The 21,734-nt window shown below is 45.0% G+C and overlaps 1 pseudogene; it reads right to left on the bottom strand.

Annotated features, from left to right (window-relative positions):
* LOC132832688 (netrin-G1-like) overlaps positions 1–10,790 on the bottom strand; it is a 36,824-nt pseudogene extending 26,034 nt beyond the window's left edge.
* Between the last annotated feature and the right edge of the window lie 10,944 nt (positions 10,791–21,734).

Here is a 21,734-nt window from a genome sequence, read left to right as displayed (position 1 = left end):
GAAGGATCTTAGCGAATGGAGATAGGCAATTGGGAGGCAGAGGGAAAAGCTACTATGTCGGGTTAAGGAGAAGTGTATGCAGCATACTGAGAATGGGGAACACAATGGGGTTATGAGGTTAACTGATGAAGGAGCAGGTGACTTGCGCAAAGGGTGTTCCAAGTCTCTTGGTGGGCTGGATGGGTGAGGGCTTAGGGGGAAACTCAGGAGGATTGAGTGAAACTATAAATCAAGCCACAGTAGTAGGGAAAGATTAAAGCATGTTGCGGGGAGAGAGCACATTAGAAGAGGAGGATTTAATGGTACATTGCTGCCCATATATCCACTAGGGCCATCACTGAATATTTGATCTCCTGAAAATGCACTTCTGTTGCCTGGAGCACTCTGGTACTCTCTGGTCAGAGGCTCCACTTATCATAACTCTTTGTTATTCCCTAACAATGTAGCTCAACTACGGGTGACAATTTAGTAAGAAGGTGAAACGAACCAAACCATATGACCATGCAAACACGATAGAGGAAGAGTCCAATGGAGATACTGATGGAGGCAAAGCTGCTAATGCTGCCATTTAAGAAGCCAGGGTGATGTGGTAGACAGAGTAAGTTAACCTAGTAGTGACTACATTTGAACCTGAATGCTTTTGAACAGACGTAGATGAACATTTGCAGCATGGAGACTTGGTTGAGAGGCATTTCTATCATAAAGGCAATATCTGACTCCTAACTTATATGTGAGCATTTTATGCTCCTTTATTGGTATTTGTTTTTTTATTTTGGTTTTGAGTTCCTGTCCAGATTTTGACCCAGAGCATTAGTACGGTGTCATTTTGGATGATATGCCCTTCCTCAATGGTCAGTGAGCAAGGGACATTAATCTATTGCAGACATTTCGAGGGCCTACAAAATACTGAGTACCTGTGCAAAGACACATGTCTAGCTCAAGATTTCTCTTTCCCACAGTCACTTTCCTCCCAAAGGGCAACAGAGACTGACAGCCTTTGCTCAAGGCCCAACATCGCATGGTGCACATGATCACTTTGGTGATCAGCCCTGGTCTCAAAGTGATAATTCTTTTTTTCTCCCAGACCTGCTGAGCTTTTCCCCCAATTTCTGTTTTTGTTTCAGAATCAATTAAAAGTCGTCTCTCGGTAGCAAAGGACCACATTACTGGATTACAAAGCACTATTTGTGAACTGAAGCAATGACCTAGTGGTATTATTGCTAGTCAATTAGTCTCTAGAGACCCTGGGTTCAAATCCTCTTATGGCAAATGATGCAATTTGAACTCACTTATTTCAAAACAATCCTGGAATTAAGAGCCTAATGATGATCATGAAACCATTGTCAATTGTCAGGAAAAACCCATCTGGTTCACTGATGTCCTTCAGGGAAGGAAGCTGTTATCTTTACCTGGTCTGGTCGACATTTGACTCCAGACCCACAGCAATGTTGTTGACTGCTCTCTGGGCAACTAGGGATAGCAATAAGTGCTGGCCTAATCCCATAAATATATAATAAAAAAAACAAACACTGCATGATTCTACATAATATTGATTCCTGCAAATCCAGTGTGATTTGAGGACTTTTTAATCTGTCTATACCTATCACAACAGTTGGGAGCTTTATTCCTGATGAAGGGCTTATGCCCAAAACGTCGAATTTCCTGTTCCTTGGATGCTGCCTGACCTGCTGCGCTTTTCCAGCAAAACATTTTCAGCTCTGATCTCCAGTATCTGCAGACCTCACTTTCTCCTCAAAGCTTTATCAACAGCTCAGCTTGAGGAGCCCCAGCTGACTGCTCTGCTGGCTTTGGCACCTCTTCCCCACCCTACCCCACCCCACCCTGCCCCGCCCTAATATTCCTGGGTAGTTCTGAGTGTCTCATGTGTGGATGCAGTTGCAACCTTCTCGGAATTATCAGATGGTGGTGGCCAAGTCATTGGCTCAGCGGAGGCAGAGAGCCTTGGCACAACGGGACTTCCTGAGTGTCTACTGTCACTCCTTCACCCTGTCGGTACTTAATGGCACCTACCTCACCCTATTAAGGGGATGGGGCATGGGGAGGAAGGGTAAAGATGTCTGAGCTTGGTTTCATCCAGTCAGAGAATGAATGCACCCACAGACTGACTGACAGAGCAAATCCTGCCTCTCTACATTGCCTGTTACCTATTACATGTAGGCAGCCATCTGTTCATACACCCAATGGCATATGGTTTCTTTGCTACACGTTTCTGGCACCTCTGTGAAATGATCCCCTGTTATTTTTAAAATTTATTCATTCATGGGATGTTGGCATCACTACCTAGCCCAAAATGTATTGCCCATCCATAATCAACCAGAGGACAGTTAACAATTAGCCACATCGCTGTGGGTTTGCATTCATACGTAGGCCAGATCAGGTAGAATCATTGAGACCCTACAGTGTGGAAGCATGTCATCAAGTCCATACAATGTGCATCCCACCCAAATCCACCCTGTCACTGTAACCCTGCATTTCCCATTTCTAATAATCCACCTGACCTTCACATCCTTGGACACTATGGGCACTTTACCATGGCCAATCCACGTAAGCCCATCTTTGGACTGTGCGAGGGAATGGCAGTACCCAAAGGAAACCCATTCAGACACAGGGAGAATGTACAAAGTCCACACAGACGCCCAAGGCTGGAATCAAACCCTGGTTCCTGGCGCTGTGAGGCAGCAATTTAACCCACTGACACATTGCACTGTCCCAGGTAAGAACAGTAGATTTCCTTCCCTAATTAATGGTAGTATTTGCTTATGCATCTACAACAACTCGGTAATGGCTGAGTGCAGATGCTTATCATCTAGAATGGGCTCATCAAGGACCTGTTCTTCAGTGTAGCTGTAACCTCCCTCTGTAGCTGTAGATTTGGGTCAGTGTTGTCCTCACTAGAAAGTGACCCTGAAGCTACTCTAGATGAATGAATATCTCTGCATTGGTGGAAGCTGGAGAGGAAGGTGCAGCCTCTGAAGGTGCTGCATCTTCTTTCTTAGAGGTACTGCTCAGGATGGTGCGAGAAATATGTATGGAAAGTGGGGCTCTTTTCTTCTCTCATAGATGGGGAATGAGATCCAGAAGCTGTATGGAAATACATAAAGATTTCACAGAATCAAAGAAATGTTACAGTGCCAAAGAAGGCCATTTGGTCCACTGTGTCCAAAAGAACGTCATTACTTAGTGTAATTTTTCTGCCTATTCCTCATAACCTTTCATATTGTTTCTTTGCAAATGACCATCCAATGTCCTCTTGAATATTTCAGTTGAACCTGCTTGCACCAAACTTCTATGGAGTTAATTCCAGACTCATGTGAAAACGCTGTGTTTCATCTGAAACTTGTTTCCTTTGCAAATCAATTTAAATCTGTGCCCTTGTTATAGACCGGACCAAACCCCTCCAAACATGACAAGGCTTAGACCCTAACATTCTTCTTATTTTAAAGGGAAGTGGCAGGCATTGCATTACAGATGCAACTCAATTGGTCAAGCTACCAGTCCTGAAGCAAAGCACACTTTATTCATACACTGTGGTTAAAATACAAGCAAAAGAAAGGAATGGAATAACTTAGCACTATTGGAAAACTTAACAGAATGATGGATTATTTAATTACTAAACAAGAACTATTCCAATATCGTAAAATCCCATAAACTCACCCTTGACAAAGGCAAATTCAGTAAAATAGATGGTTTATGTGTAGGTTTGCTCGCTGAGCTGTAGGTTTGATATCCAGACGTTTCATTACCTGACTAGGTAACATCATCAGTGGCGACCTCCAAGTGAAACGAAGCTGTTGTCTCCTGCTTTCTATTTATATCTTTCTCCTGGATGGGGTTCCTGGGGTTTGTGGTGATGTCATTTCCATAAACCTCAGTCTAGGCTACAAACCTTCATAAGCCTTGCGAAAATACATAGTCTCACATGCATTTCTAGCTGCACGAAGAGAGCCCCAGCTTTCGGTTTTACAAAGAGAGATGCAGTAACTTTCACAACCCCAACAGCTGCTGAAAACCAAACTAAAAATCCAGGTTCTGTGGGACCTTGACTCCACCCATTCAGGTTGATTCTACTATTCTAACTTTAAATAAACACACAAGGCCTCGGCTTGAAGTACGCTGCTCTACACTTCTGTCTCAACCTCTCCATGACAGAAAGGATTACATACACCTTATAAAGCCATCGTATCATTACACCTCGGATTCTTGATCCAATGGCAAGTGGGAACTATTTGTCTCTACCTACTCTATCCAGTCTCGCGATGTGGAAAATATGCACAGATATCTTCTTACCCTTCTCTCCAAGGAGAATAGACTCAACCTCTCATAACTGACAGTTCTCATCCCTGGAAGCATTCCTGTAAACCTCTTCTACACTGTCTCCAATTTGATATTTCTGTGAGCCAAAATATTTTATTTAAGACATTACTATTTCATGTGCATCTGGGAATAGGAGCGTGTTTTTTTTTCTCTAGTGAGATGTGTGTACACATCCAAACTCCCGTTCAGCGCAGGCAATAATCCCTTGCTCTCCTACCAGCTACACTGGCTGCAATTTGAAATGGAAGGGTGGGGAGGTGATGGTCCAGGAATCTTAAATCAGGCACAGCCCTCTTTCTGTCTCCACACATTCATACTCATTATGCATGTCCTTCTCCTGTGACAAGTGAGTGACATTAAGAGAAATTAGCATGGGTACATGAACACATGGCCTGCTTTCACAGGTTGAGATTTCAATCCCGAAAGCTATGAATGCTTTCTTTTTACCATCTGAGGAGGTATCAGACATCTCCGAATGAATGGTGCTTCTGTTGGTCAAGGAGCAAGAATACGTGAACGACAATAAAGTATTCAGTGGTATATGGAACTAAGATAATGCTGAAGTGTTCTGACAAAAGCCACTATTTTTATTGTGTCCTTGTACCATGCAACCTATCAGTGAAAGTGTATTTTGTTTTTACATTCCCATGTGAAAAGCTGGTGATCTGGTGGTGAATGAGCTGTTAAATGTTGTAGAACTTTCAGTGTGTCAACTGTGAACCCCAGCAAACTCATTAAAATGTACGACACGGCTGGAAAGACAGGATGAAGGGATGATGTCTCTCTTTGTGTGGTGACAATCAAGGGGGTCATGGCCTCAGGACATGAGGTGGACCATTTTAGACAGAAAGGAGGAGAAATTACCTGATTCATGGGGTGGTGAACCTGTGGAATTCTCTACCAAAGAAGGGTGAACAAGTCAAGTCACTCAATATATTCAAGAAAGAAATAGAATTCTGGAGGCTGAAGGTGTCAAAATGCGTAAGGAAAATGTGGGAATTTGGTGCTGAGTTCGAGGCCCAACCATGTTCATGTTAAAAGGTAAAGGGGGTTCAATGGGATAAATGACTTTCTCCTGCTCCTACATTCGAAGTATCTATGTGTAAGTGGCAGTACAAATATGAAACATGGCTCTAGTTATATTCAGTGTACATGAGGAGTTTGATGGAAATGCCTTACCTATTGCAATCTTGTGCATGCAATGGCAAACCAACAATGCTAACTCACTCTCGTGGGGACATGCAGCACTGAGTAGACAATGGCACTTACTGTTGATGGACTGCAGCAGATCATTCATCTGTTGACAGTACTTCATCCATTGAATTTTGAAGCACCCATAGGTACTGACCTCCATCCACACTGCCTTTGCCAGCAGACGGACTCCTGTTTCCATTGTGCAGAAACAGTACATCCTTTCTCCTCTAAAAATCCTGCAGGAGAAGATCAAATGTGGTATTGCTGAAGCATGCAGCTAGTTTCTGTCTCATGTCAGACATCTTCCAGAGATGAATGGATGCAGCCAACAGAGGTTGACTGCTGTTCCTGGCTTTCAGAACGTTAAATGCTGTCTGGGTGCTTGTGGATCCAGATGTTGGATCCTGGAAGGTCTCAGTCAGTTTCAGAACTTCTGTCCCAGACCATTTGGCATCCTACTTGCAGGTTAGTATTCTTACCTGCTCTAGACTTGTTCAATGACATTTCTGAACAGGTCAATTAGAAAAAAGAATGTAATGTCTCAAGCCAACCCAATACTTACTGGAGCCAAATTACCTCCTGCTTTTGGGAAAATTGCCACACTTATTTCCAATCGATCAAGATGTACTGTGTCTTACTATACCCAGTATCCCATTTCTCCCTCTCTGAGTCACACTGTGTCACACTGAAGAGTGTCCCATCTCTCTGTGGATCACACTGTGGCTAACTGTATCCAGTGGACTGTCTCCTTCTTTCCTATCAGCTTAAAGTGGCCAACCTATCACTTGTGCAGCGTTTCAATGAGATTTGTTCTGTAGCTTGCAAAAAAACCTCAGATCAATGAAAACTTGTCATTGAAGTGGAATTGCATGTGAACACATTGAGCTGTTGCAAGAAATGAATCTAGTGGGTAATTATAGAATTTGTGGAATATTCTACATTCAACACTGGCATTGATTAGAATTAACCGACTCCTTTTGGGCCAAGTGATGAAGAATTGACCATCTCCTCTCCATTGCCTTTTCCATCTCAATAATACTGCTTCGGTCTGCCTCTACCTCAGTTCATCTGTTGCTGAAAGCCTCACCTCTGACTTACCACCTCCAGACTGGACTATTCCAATAATGTCACAACCTCTCTTACCGCCAAGTCTCATGCCTGCTATCATGACAGGGATACACCAGGGTTACACCAGTCCCCAGTTTGGCAAAACATTTTTTTAAAATCTGTGGTTCACTTTCCTCCATGGAGTTATAACCTATATTGTCTCTGGAATCCTGATCCCCCAAACTCACCAAATTATTCCTGCCACTTTAATTACAACCTCTTGAACATTCATGATCTTAACCCCTCTGCCTTCAACTGCCTTGGCCCTAAATTCTGGAATTCCCTCCATAAATGTCTCGACCTCTTGCATCTGATTAACACTGGTGCATTTGACAAGGCTTTTGGGTTTTTTTTTGTTGTTCAGTGTGGAAGTGCTCTCTGAATACGTTCCTGTGCAGTCTATTTTACTCCGTGAAAGGCACTCTATCTAGATGCAGTTGTTGTCATAAGCCAAATTAAACCCCAAAGATTAGTGCCAGGGACGGGTGAATCCATTCTCCTGTCTCACACGTTTGTCCAGCGGAAGCATATTCAGCATCTCCACACTAAAGAGAGCGGAAGGTGAACTGCCCCAAAATTGGATGGCGATGGGTCACAAGATATGGAAAAAGCAGGGAAACTGCAACAGCACAGGCAATAAACCCATCCACAAAACATCTCCCCTTCAAACCCATGTTGTCTATGAGCTGAGTGTCTCTCTCGTTTTGAAGGACAAACACATTGCTCTGGGGCTGGCGTCACAGAAAGGCCAAACTGGCTTTGTAAAGACACTTTACGATTGAAGAAAGGCTAATGAAACAAATGGCATTTTTAAAAATCTGTCAGTTCTACAATGGCATGGCCAATGAGACAAACCTTTATTTTATTCCTGATTTTTGTTTTTGGAAATTCCCGTACTGCTATGATGGGTTTTGAACTCATGTCCTTGGGATTACTCCTCCTGTAACTAATCACAGTGTTCCTGAATCTAATTAACATTTACATTTCATCTAATTTGCAGTTTAAACAAAATCTATTGAATTGTAAAATGGATTAAACCCATCCCATTCCATTTTGACTCAAACACTCGATTGATAAATTAATCTTCGTGAGGTTTGCTTGTTTTTATCCACCCCATGTTGTGAGAAGCTGAGAAACTGGATCACTATTTCCCCTGATCTCGTTTACTGAACACTAAAGTGACTACTTGTCTCTTCGCTGAGTGTGTGTGTGTTTGTATTGAACTAAAGGGAAGAGAGGGAGGCACAGAAAGATTTCTAAGCTTCAGTGCTGTCGAATGAATAGTCAGGGTTTCAGTTGAAAAGCGTCCAGGTAAGGCAGTTAGAGGGAAAATAATAGTGAGACTTTCATTGAGTATAGGAGTTGTGAAGCATGTTGTAGTTGTTCGGGACTTTGTTTCGCCAACTTTTGGAAAAACTGCATCCAATTCTGGTCTCTCTGCTATAGGAAAGATGTTGCGAAACTTGAAAGAGTGCAGAAAAGGATGTTGCCTTGGTTGAAGGGTTTGAGCAATTGGGAGAGGCTGAATAGGCTGGGTTCCCTGGAGCATCGGAGGCTGAGGGGTGATCTTACAGAAGTTTATAAAATCATGAGGGGCATGGAGAGGTTGAATAACCAAAGTATTTTCCCTACAGTATGGGAATCCAAAATTAGTGGGTGTAGGTTTGAGGTGAGGGGAAAGATTTAGAAGGGATCTAAGGGACAACTTTTTCCACACAGAGGGTGGAATGAGCTGCCAGCGGAAGTGGTGGAGGCTGGTACAATTACAACATTTAAAAGGAATCTGGGTGGGTATACGAATAGGAAGGGTTTAGAGACATATGAAACCAAATGCTAGCAAATTGGACTAGATTAATTTAGGATATCTCATCGGCATGGATGAGTAAGACCAAAGGGTCTGTTTCCGCGCTGTGCATTTTTTAGACTTTCCTAAAAGCAGTTTCTCACTCAGTTGCGGACTGGGGACCCTCGCTTACTCTGGATTATTGCTGCTATATTACAAACCCCTACACCCACCGAACCCCGTTACATTATATCAGCACAGCATCTGTTGAGGCATGAGTGTGTCTGCACCGACGTCACAGTCAGAATACATTCTCACCCTGGAGTCTTTCCGTCTCACTCACCCACTCACACTGAATACAGAATCAGAGAAGTAAAATTCAGGAGATGGAACAGATTGGGAAAGAAGGAGCAAGGGAGTGTGCATTTTTATAAAGAAAATGCCGAAAAGTTACCGAATAAGAATAAAAAGAAATACGGGATAAAGGAGTCGAAATTCGGACACATTGACTATGAAACCTCTCAAGATTTCAGACGTGAAGTTCATATCGCAAGCACCAGGCGCTATTCCCCCTTGCTGTGTTGCTGGGCACAAATTGAGGAATGCGTCCCCAACATTAAAAGAGTGACCACACTCCAAGAAGTAAGTCGCTCACGGTGACGCACTTTGAAACGTCTTGAAACTGTCACTTACATAGAACCTGATCTCATTGGTTTCAGATACGCTTGCAACGTTACAGAATGGAACCTGCAAAATTGATTGCAGAAGATTCTTTTAAATAGCAGATTAGTGATTGACTTGGAGTATAATTCCCTGTGATAAACTGCACGTTCTGAAATATATCATACATTTTCAATTATTGTTGAACCATATGTCTGATTCCTACATCAGGAGTTTTCCCTCAAACAATAATGTACAAACTAGTCACCCTGAGGAAATGATTAGCTTAACAACATGACAATTAACATGTAAAAACAATCGTGAATTTACATCTCAATTGCTTACCGGATGCTTTGTACGACTAAACCAGATAGGGTCAGACACTGTGAGATTGCAACAATTCCCAGAGAAATCCAGTCTGGTGCATTTTGGCTTGAATCAGAACTTCATGAACTGAAATATTTCATAGCATCACCAAGACGTTTGAACATTATAAACATCAGTGATGAGAAGCAGAACAGGACAGATTTCTCACTCCAGGCATAATCCTATAATCTCCATATGAAATGAAGTCCCTCATCCTTGTTAACTGGTTTTTAGCACTGTCTCCAAGAAATGAAAATCTCAGATGTTGTCTCACAATGGACACAATCTTCCAACCTGGGCCCGAGCAGTCATAGAGTCATAGAGATGTACAGCATGGAAACAGACCTTTTGGTCCAACTTGTCCATGCCAACCAGATATCCCAACCCAATCTAGTCCCACCTGCAAGCACACAGCCCATATTCCTCCAAACCCTTCCTATTCATATACCCATCCAAATGCTTCTTAAATGTTTCAATTGTACCAGCCTCCACCACTTCTTCTGACAACTTATTCCATACACATACCACCTGTGCATGAAAAAGTTGCCCCTTAGGTCGCTTTTATATCTTTCCCTTCTCACCCTAAACTGATGCCGTCTAGAGAAGAGATTTTCTCTATTTACCCTATCCATGCCCCTCATGATTTTATAAACTTCTGTAAGGTCACCCCTCAGCCTCCAATGCTTCAGAGAAAACAGCATCACCCTATAGCTCAAATCCTCCAACCTTGGCAACATATTTGTAAATGTTTTCTGAACCCTTTCAAGTTTCACAACATCCTTCTGATAGGAAGGAGACCAGAAGTGCACATATTATTCCATAAGTGGCCTAACCAATGTCCTGTATACTGGAGACGCAATATGATCTCCCAACTCCTGTACTCAGTACTCTGACCAATAAAGGAAAGCATAACAATACCTTCTTCAGTATCCTATCACTTCTAAAGATTTGATAACACTTCCTTGATTTTGTACTCCATGCATCTAGTAATGAATCCAATGTCAGAGTACGAACAGAATTCACTTTGACAGAGGCCATTCAGTGAGCCTCTGTTCACAGTGCCACACACAACAGAGGCTGGTTCAGAAATGATTGTACTCACCAGAGTGCAGTACATCTCGGGGGTCTCTCCACATGTGCTGTTGGGGGGATCCAGGCTGATCTTCAGGAACCTGGTGAGCAGCGTGGTCTCTGGTTGGCAGGCCATGTAATCCCAACTCATCCATTTGTCCCAGTGTATCCGGGTCTTACATAGGTCATAGTGTCCCCAGGATGGGAAGTGCTGTGCAGAGAGAGTCAGGGTCACATAAAGGATCTGAAGGGGTAGCAGGCTGGATAGATGCATCACTCCAACTGGACCCCACTTACAGAGGGGGCTATCTCAGTTCGTCTGGGGGTGTTTCTCTGCTCTTGTACCACCCTCACTCAGGGACCAACTCAATGCGGGCAAATGTTCCTAGCCTTGGAACTCATTCTACCTTCTGCAGTGTTGGTGTAAATATTCCAGGAGTTGGGACTGTAGGTGATGTTCTGATTGTTCTTATTGGAGATTTTGTTTTCTTTCCAGATCTGTTTGCTGTGTCAGGCAGATGTTCTGGGTGTCTGATGCACTCAGTGCAGGAAGCCAATGTGAAGGCATTCTCCAGACCAGATCCTGTTCCCCATTGTTCATGTCTTCTCTCACAAATCATTTGCCTATTAGAAAAGGAATCAAATACATCGATTTAAGAACAGACAGTGGCCTTAAACTTCAGCGTTCAACCACAATCCACCCTCAGACTTCACAGCTCACTTGAAATGCAATGTTGCAGGCATGGAGAGGAGTTGTCACTTACAGCAGTCACTTGGAAGCAAATATATTGCATCCGTAAAAATTGCAAATATGACCAATGAATGATGTGTCTGTTTACTTCATTTAATCATGAGTGGGTTGAAGTATTGGCGAGGATGCCAGGGAGAGGTCCTCATCACATTGTTTTTTTTCAAAATAGTCACCGGGGGATCTTTTACACCCAAGTCAGATGTAAGGACTTCATCAAAAAGGTGGCACCTTTAATAGTATAGCACTATCAGCCTTGAGCCTCTAGACCTAAAGCGCTCTCTCAGTACTGGCCTTCTAACATTACAAACTCACTCAGTTCAGACCCTCTGACAGTGTAGCTCTCCCTCAGTACTGACTCTCCGAAAATGCACTCTCTCAGTACAGACCCTTTGACAGTGCAGCACTCCCTCAGCACATACACTCTGACAGTGCAGTGTTCCCTCAACACTGACCCTCTGACAGTGTAGCACATCCTCAGTAGTGACCCTTGACAGTACAATACTCCTTCCATGCTGCCCCCTGACAGAATTAAACCTCATTAATACTCCCAACCTGCTAGTGCCTTCCTATGAGTCCAGATCCATAGCAGTGTTTGACTTTTAACTGCCCTTTAAAATGGTATTAAGTACAACTTTGAAAAACATTTAGCAATGAGTAACACAACTGGCTTTACCAGCAACAGCAAGATCCCATGAAGGAGAACATAATTCTCTGACAGTACTACACTCCATTAAACCAACATTTGGAGTGCCAAATTAGATGTTGGCTCAAGCCTGTGGACTGAGTTTGGTTCAGAGTCAAAAAGCATGGTGCTGGAAAAGCACAGCCGGTCAGGCAGCATCCAGGGAGCAGGAGAGTCAACATTTCGAGCTTAAGCACTTCATCAGGAATGTGGGGGCATGGGGTATCCAGGGAGAGGTGGTCCCAAGGGGGCTGAGAGATAAATGGGATGTGGGTGGGAAGGTAGCTGGGAATGCGAGAGGTTGATGAAAGTGGGGGGTGATGGTGATGGGTCGGAGTGGAGGTTGGAGTGGATAGATGGGAAGGAAGATGGACAGGTAGGACAGTTCAAGAGGGTGGTGCTGAGTTGAAAGGTTGTATCTGTGATAAGGTGAGAGAGGGGAGATCAGGAAACTGGTGAAATCGCCATTGATCCTGTGTGGTTGTAGGATCCTAAGGCAAAAGATGAGGTGTTTTTCCTTCAGGTCTCTGGTGGCTAGAATTTGGCAGTGGAGTAGGCCCAGGACTTGCATGTCCTTGGCAGAGTGGGAGGGAGAGTTGAAGTGTTCAGTCACAATATCACCATCAGCTCCCACCTTCATCTACCTATCGCATTCTTAGCTACCTTTACTAACCCAAACATCCACTTCCATTTATCTCCCAGACCCCCTAGGGTGCACCAACTCCCCCAACATTCCTGACGAAAAGCTCATGCTTGAAACGTCGACTCTCCTGCTTCTCAGATGCTGCTTGACCTGCTGTGCTTTTCCAGCATCACGCTTTTTGACTCTGATCCCCAACATCTGCAGTCCTCATTTGTTCCTGCATTTGATTCAGCTTCATCAGAAGACATAAAGAGGACAATGGTGAAATAATAAAAAATAATGTGTTCTTGTTTTACCAGCATTGTTGAGAAGGTAATGGCATGGTGGTATTGTCACTTGATTAGTAATCTAAAAATTCAGCCTAATGGTCTGCAGATATGGGTTCATGACCGTTGTTGAATCCTGACGACAATGTAAATCTGGAATTAAGAAGCTACCCTAAAGGCAAGTACTGTAACCACCACTGATCGTCATAAAACCCCATCTGCTTCACATTTAAGAAAGGGAATCAGTCATCCTTCCCTGGTCTTGCATATATCTGACTCCCGACCCGCTGCAATTTGGCTGTCTGTTAACTGTCCTCATTCTAATCAAGGGTGTGATGCCGGATGCTGCCTGACTTGCTGTGCTTTTCCTTCACCACACTCTTGACTCTGATCTCCAGCATCTACAGTCCTCACTTTTGCCTCATTCTAATCAACAGCCAGTGATGCACAATCGTAGAACATATTTTTTTCTAACTTTACTATAAACCCTCTTGATCCTGAAAAAGGAAAGTGATTCTCATACCATGTTTGAAGAGTTTTCCTCTTAGCCTTTTTTAGTGACCATTCCCATGTCCTAATTTACAACACGAGGTGTTACTCTGAGCTGTGACTGTATCAAGATTAGAACTCAGATATTTATAGCTCATCCTTGAGAATAAATACTACGAGCTTTCATAAATTGCTACCCTGTGTGCAGAAAATAGTCTCTGAATGTCTCACTTCCTCCCACATTCCCCTTCAGCTTGCACGTCATCACAAACAACAGTCACATTCTGAACCTAACATCATTGCACAAATCCCTGAACACACATTCACCATCTCCAAACTTCAGACACTCACTCAACAATCTACCCACATCTACAACCCACCAGTACACACTCACCATCTCCAAACCCCTGACATACACTCACCTTCTTCAAATCCTGACACACACGTACCATCTTCAAATCCGCCAACACACGCTCACCATCTCCAAACTTCAGACACTCACTCGGCAATCCACCCACACCTATGACCCACCAGCACACACTCAACATCTCTGAACCCTGACACACACTCACCATCTCCAAACCCTGATACACATTCACCATCTCCAAATCCCCAGCATACACTCATGGAGTCATAGAGTCATACCGCATGAAGACAGATTGTTTGGTCCAACCAGTCCATCCTGATCCTCATCCGAAACTAAACTGCTCACTCCTAGCCCATACCCCTACAAACCTTTTCTATTTATGCACTTACCTAAATGTCTTTTTAATGTTTGAACTGTACCCACATCCACCATTTCGTCTGGAAGTACATTCCACAAATGAATCACATTCTGTGTAAAAGAAATTGCCCCTCATGTATTTTTAAAATCTTTCTCCTATCACCTTGCAAAAATGCCCACTAGTATTGAAATCTGCCACCCTAGGGAAATATACTTACCATTCAAGTTATCTACACCTCTCATGATTTTATCAATCCCCATAAGGTTACTCTCAACCTTCTAAGCTCCACTGAAAAAGTCCCAGCCTCTCAATATAACTCAAACACTCTTTGCCCGGTAACATCTTGGTGAATCTCTTCTGATCTGAAAATGTGTTGCTGGAAAAGCGCAGCAGGTCAGGCAGCATCCAAGGAGCAGGAGAATCGACGTTTTGGGCATGAGCCCTTCTTCAGGAAACGTCGATTCTCTTGCTCCTTGGATGCTGCCTGACCTGCTGTGCTTTTCCAGCAACACATTTTCAGCTCTGATCTCCAGCATCTGCAGTCCTCACTTTCTCCTCGAATCTCTTCTGAACCCATTCTCCAACTTAATAATATCTCTCCTTTAACAGGGAGACAAGAACTGTACACGGTACTCCAGAAGAGGCCTCAACAACATTCAGTATAACTTCAACATAATGTCCCATCTCCAACACAAATAAGGTCTGAGCAATAAAGACAAGCATGCTAAATGCTTGCTTAGTCACAATTTCCAAAGCCCAACACACAATCACCACTTCCAAACCAGCAACACAAACTCACCACCTCTAAACCATCAATTCACACTCACCATCTCCACATCCCCAACACACAATCACCACTTCCAAACCAGCAACCCAAACTCACCACCTCTAAACCATCAATTCACACTCACCATCTCCACATTCCCAACACACAATCACCATCTCCACATCCCCAACACACAATCACCATCTCCACATCCCCAACACACAATCACCACTTCCAAACCAGCAACACAAACTCACCACCTCTAAACCATCAATTCACACTCACCATCTCCAAATTCCCAACACACACTGATCATCTCCAAACAACCAATACATGCTCGCCATTTCCACATTCCCAATATACACTCACTATCCCCAAATCCCTGACACACACTTACCATCCCCAAACCCACAACACAGACTCACCATCTCCACATCCCCAACACACACACACCATCTCCAAACCCCAAACACACGCTCACCATCTCCATATCCCCAAAACCCACTGACCACCTTCAAACACCCAACACATACTCACCATTTCCACACCCTCAACTTACACACACTATCCCCAAATCCCCAACACACACTCACCATCTCCAAACCCCCAACACACACCTACCATCTCCAAACATCCAATACACCCTCACCATCTCTTCACCCCCATCACACCCTCACCATCTCCACACCCCCAACACACACCCTCCATCTCCAAACCGCCAACACACGCTCCCTATCTCCAAACCCTCAATACACACACACCATTTCCACACTCCCAACATATACTCCCTATCTCCAAACCCTCAACACACATTAACCATCTCCACACCCCCAACAGACACTTAGTATCTCCACACCCTCAACACATATTCACCATCTCCAAACACCCAACACAAACTCATCATCTCCAAACCCCCAACACACACTCACCATCTCCAAACCCCCAACACAAACTCATCATCTCCAAACCCTGACACACACTCACCATCTCCAAACCCCCAAAACATTCTCACTGTCTCCAAACCCCCAACACACACACACCATCTCCAAAACACCGTTACACACTTACCATCTTGAAAACACCAACACACAATCACCATCTCCACACCCACAACACATACTGCCCATTACCACACCCCAACATACACTCCCCATTACCACACCCCCAACGCACACTTACTATTTCCACACCCTCAACACACACTCACCATCTCCGAACACCCAACACACACTCACCATCTCCAAACACTAACACACACTTACCATCTCCAAAGACAGGCAGGAAATGGAAGAGGTGAATTGAACAGGGACAATGAGAGAGAGGGAGAAAGGGAGAGATGCGAGGGATGATTGAACAAACAAAAGAAAGATTGAGAGAAAGAAAGAAGGAAAACCAGGGAGAAATTATAATAACGTGAACAAAAGGATGTACGAGGCAGAGGGACACAGATAGATAGATGGGGTTAGAGAGCGACAGAGCGGGAGAGTTGGGAATCAATGCAGAAATCGAGATGGAGCGATGGGGATGAACCTGAAGGTAGGAAGATAAAGTAATGGAGAGATGGAGATAGGGATGAGGATCAAGATATCAAGACGGTGAGGTATGGAGAGAAATTAGGACAGATAAATGTACAGAGAGGTAGAGAGAGAGAGAGAGCGAGCGAGGCGGGGATGGAGATATGGGGATAAAGAAAGCTGGAGCGGGTCCCGGCGCCGTACTCTCACACATTCAGACTTCAAATGTAAATCCTGGAGAGAGACGGAAAGCGGCCCATCTAAGGATTCCGCATGGTCCTAAAGTCCTGCCTTCCGAAAGCCTTTCCATCCGCACAAATCAAACTCTGTGAGATTCTGCATGGTTTTACCTGGTGGAGAGTGTTCTGCTGTTATAGTCTGCAAAACCTGAGGTCATGACAGCTTGAATAATAGTGGGTTAGAAAGATCAAAGTCCAGAGCCGAGTTTGAGCGTCTGAACTGCTTCGGGAATCTGCCTTGCCGCTATTTATTTGCCATCTTCTCGGGAGAACTGACCAATGGCCCCATCTAATCGGGACAGTGTGGAGCGATGGAGTGGGACTGACAGGGTGACTCTTCTTTAAAAGATTGTCGGATCGGATGGGCTTTTTAATCAGGAAACCCCCCCCTGCACCCCGCCATAACATTGCTCCCTGGCCATCTGAAGAATCTAACGCACCTCCTGATCCGGGATCGTCCGCAGGTTTCCTGGCCGCATTCCCCAGTTTTCCCGAACGCCACAGACGCAGGGAGCAAACAGCTGCTGGTGGCTCTCACACTGCCACTTGTGGGATCTTGCTGTGCGTAATCCGGCAGCTGCATTTCCGCCGTGACTACCTTTTCAGGAAAAGAAGTGGTTGATGGCTAGGAAAGGGGTTTGGGTTCATTGCTGGGCTGGTGAAAAACAGGCGCTTCAGAAATGCAGTTCCTTTGTTTCAGGATCACTAAGGGATGTTACGGAATATCTGAGTGGGGTGGACCCTGTCCAGCGGAATAAAGAAAAGGTTTTCTTCACTTCTTTGGTGTGTGAGAGGGTCTGTCTGACTGTGACCCTCCGTGTTAAAGTGACCCACAACAACTCCCGTCTCCTAACGCACCGCCCTCAGTCCCTCCCAGCTCCCTGAATTGTTGGCATTCCAGAGCTCGAAATCCCGACTGGAAACAGGAATGAACTGGGAGTCGAGTGGGATAAAAGAAAGAAACATCCGGCAGGAATTCTCTGCTCCACACTCTGCCTCCGTGCCCGGGACACCAGCAGCAATAACTCGGGGTTCATTGGAAGGTAGAAAGTGTTCAGAAACTGATCTTGGATTCGATTTAAAAGGCATCCGAGGGCAGAGGAAGTAAACAAGGTTTCCTGAGCCCCTCCAATTCTGGCCCATGGAAGGTTTTGCTCGTAAAAAGGCGCTATAGCAATGCAATTTCTTTGCGTCCACCTGGACAGTCCATTTTTTGTAATACCTCACTGATCTTGGGCTGCAGGAGTCTCTAGTCACTAGAAACTATCCCCAACCACCTCTCCCTTCCTCCCTCCCTCCCTCTCTCTCTCTGTCGCTCTGTGTCTCTCACTCACCGGCTGTTCCTGAAGGGGGTTTCCTACCCCGGATTACTGCAATCTCCGATTGAACAGAGCCAGTTCCATTTTGAAGCTCCCAATTGGAGGTCGCCTTGATGCGCTGAGAGCCCGTGTGTGTGTGTGTCACTGGAGACGGGCCGAAAGTTCCCTCCTCCCCAGAGCTCGGCGCGTCCACACCTCCCAGATCCAGAGCAACAGCAGCGTCGGCGCTGAGTGAATCACATGAAGGCAGCGCTCCCCGGCAGGTTGGGGAGAGGACATCACTTTCGCTCCGTAGAAATGCTGAGGCTGGGGAAAACTCTGCACTCTCTCTCTCACACACACACACACACACACACACCTTGGGGTTGTGGGGAATGCAGGAGACAGGGATCCGGGCAGTGTGGAGAAGTGAATAAATCAGCAACTCAGACTCCCTACACAGTGGAAACAGGCCATTCAGCCCAACAAGTCCACACCGACTCTCCCGACCAGACTCACCCTATCCCAGTAACTCTGCATTGCCCATGTCTCAGCCACCTGACCCCCCAACGCATCCCTGAACACAGCAGGGCAATTTAGCATGGATCTACCTACCTAACCGGCGCGCCTTTGGACTGCGGGATGTAACGCACACGGGCACCGGGAGAATGTGGAAATTCCACTCAGACATCCGCCCGAAGCTGGAATTGAACCTGGGTTCGTGGTGCAGTGAGGCAGCAGTGCGGGGATCTGAGTCGATGAACCCGGGTTAACAAGGGAGTCCCACCGCCCCCAGCCGGGAGGGAGAGGGTTTTAGGTGTCAGGAGCAGGAAACCGAGTTGAATGCGGACTGAAGGTCGGGGGCTGGAGTGGGGGCAACTCCCGGAATCTCGAAATTCTGAGGTGTGGTATTCACCCCAAATTGCCCTGAATTCCCAGCTCCGTTCAATTCCCGGGATGGACAGCGCTCCGATTCGGAAACGGGGCTTCAGGGGATGGGATGGATTGGATTCTCACGGACACAAAAGTCTCACTCCACTGACATGAAGCCCACCTGAGCCGAGAGATGTGAGGACAAAAATCAGTCAAGACCGAGGCTCCAGTGGGCTGGGGGACAGGAGGGGAGGCTGGGGGTGGGAAGTTGGACAGAGCGCAACCCGATGTCGACTCTCATTTATTGTCTAGGCGAAAGAGGGTACTGTAGATGCTGGAGATTAGAGTCAAGATTAGAGTGGTGCTGGAAAAACACAGCAGGACAGGCAGCATCGCAGGAAGAGGAAAATCGACGTTTCGGGCAAAAGCCCTTCATCAGGAATGTGATGAAAGGTTTTTGTCCGAAACGTCGATTTCCGTGCTCCTCGGATGCTGTCTGTCCTGCTGTGCTTTTCCAGCACCACTCTAGTCTTGAACCTCATTTATTGTCCAAAGCACATCGACAGAATTACAGTCTGAGCGGGAGGTAGATGTGAAACCGGCCCAGCTCTCTCACTGTCTCCAAAGACAGAAATAACTTCCTATTGTCTAGCGCCTTTCGCGCGCCCTCAGCCTGTCCCAAACCTTCACGAACAATGAGATGCAATTGCAGTTGTTGTTGTACGCGTGCAGTCTCTCCTGTGTGTTACACCCTCCCTTGCTCACCGGGGGTGCTGTCCATTCCTGCCCTCAGTTTGGTAGCAGAGTCCAGTTTCATTTTCCGGATTGCCTCATCTCTACCATTCACTTTATCTCTGATTTTATTCCACACAGTCTCACTGGACTCAAAGTCTATAATGGTGAATTTATATTCCAGAATATATCAAATCACATCATTATCCAGTCAGCTACGTTTCTCTCAACCATAATATTTTAACCTTTCACTAATTGATCAGGAAACACTTTACAGTGGGTTGCTTGAAGACCATTTAACTGTGGAAAAGATCTGATGGACAGTGATTTTTTTTGAGACATAAACATTGGCCCCAGGATACTGAGGAAAACTCCAATGGTCTTCAAAATACCAACTGTGGGATCTTGAAAACCAAACCAGATATGATAGGCAGGGCTATGTTTTAATGATGCTTTCAAAGATGGTATTTCTGATGGCGCAACAGTCTCTTAGTGTTGCTTCGCTGACACTACAGCACCTCTTCACTCAGTATTGACCCTCTGACAGAGCAGCACTCCCTCAGTACTGACTCTTTGACAGTGCAGCACTCCTTCAGTAATGACCTCCTGACAGTGTGGCACTCCCTCAGTACTGCCTCTCTGACAGTGCAGCACCCCCTCAGTACTGACCGTCTAACAGAGCAGTACTCCTTCAATAACTGTACTGAGCCTCTGACAGTGCGGCAGCCCCTCAGTACTGACCTTCTGACAGTGCAGCACTCAGTACTGACCCTCTGACAGTGCAACACTCCCCCAATACTGACTCCCTGACAATGCAGCACTCCCTCAGAACTGACCCTCTGATAGTGCAGCACTCCCCCAATACTGGCTCCCTGACAATGCAGCACTCTCAGAACAGTATTCCTCCTCTAATGGTGTATCACTCGCTTTGTATTAATCTTCCGACAGCTCAGATTCCCTCAATTCCCATTAATTCTCTGAATGTTCTGACACTATGTGCCAACAACAAATTGCTGATGAAAGGTGTGAATGCCTGCTTCTCGAAATGGCAATGTGTTTGGTCTGTAACTTAAATATGGGCATTGCATCAATCAGAGTTCGCCCTGAGAGACTATATGAAACAAATAAAGTCACATTTCAGTCAGCTGTGTCTCCTGTTCATGAAATGGCTCAAAACATTCAACTGTATTTTGCTGACTTTTAGATATACTGTTGTCCTGAGTAATGTGTTCAGGAATGCTGTCACTCACCTCTGGAATAGGTGGGGTTTGAACCTGGATTCAAAGGTAAATGTTAAATGAGCTTTTTTTTGCACTCAATGCATCCGGAGCAGAATGTGTAGGACAATTATTGGCACTGTCTTCAGAGAGGGCAGCCTACTCTCTGTAATTCCCAACCAAAGTCAACCCACTCCCACCCAAACACAAGACCAATAGAGGGTCTTAATGCCTCTGGATAAGACATTAAACTTAGGCCAATGCTCTCCACAGCCTGTGATATTTCAACACTTCATCTCATTCTTACAACCTGCACAACTGCGTTTGTTTCCAGCCATCTGTTAAAGTGGAATATTGAGGTTTTGGTGTTAAATATTTATACCTTGTCGACTGATTAAAGATTCTCACACACCACATTAATTCACCAAACATTGAAATGAAGGAGCAATTTATATGGTAACATAAGTATTGTTTATATATTCCACACCATTGGTAATCAGAATCAATTATTAACATCAGTGTTTGGGATGTGATTTTTTTTCTCCACATTTTAAACTGTCGGCATTTTGAAGCATTTCTTCGGGGAACATGAGTGTCGCTAAGAAAGCTGGCATTGATTGGTCGTCCCTCTTTCCTGAGAGATTGTTTAACCTCCCAGTATGGCTCAAGTTAACCCTTCACTTTTAAAATTTTCTTTGAGGGTATTGCAGTATTCACTGGACATTTCGAGTTGCCTCTTGATATAACTAGCTTGTGAGAGCAATTAAGAGTCAACTGCACTGCTTTTAGACTGGAGTCACATGTAGCCCAGAATAGGCAATGATGATTGATTTCATTCTCTAAACGGCATAGTAAAGCAGATGGATTTCAGTAACAATCAACAGCGGTTTTATTCTCATTATTGAAGGGCAGCACGGTGGCTCAGCGGTTAGCACTGCTGCCTCACAGTGCCAGGGACCGGGTTTGATTCCCACTTCGGGCGACTGTCTGTGTGGAGTTTGCACGTTCTCCCCGTGTCTGTGT

The sequence above is a fragment of the Hemiscyllium ocellatum genome, chromosome 35 (assembly GCF_020745735.1).
Source record: "Hemiscyllium ocellatum isolate sHemOce1 chromosome 35, sHemOce1.pat.X.cur, whole genome shotgun sequence".
Lineage (NCBI taxonomy): Eukaryota > Metazoa > Chordata > Chondrichthyes > Orectolobiformes > Hemiscylliidae > Hemiscyllium > Hemiscyllium ocellatum.
Note: the sequence above shows the minus strand (reverse complement) of the source record. Positions and strands in the feature narration are given on the sequence as shown.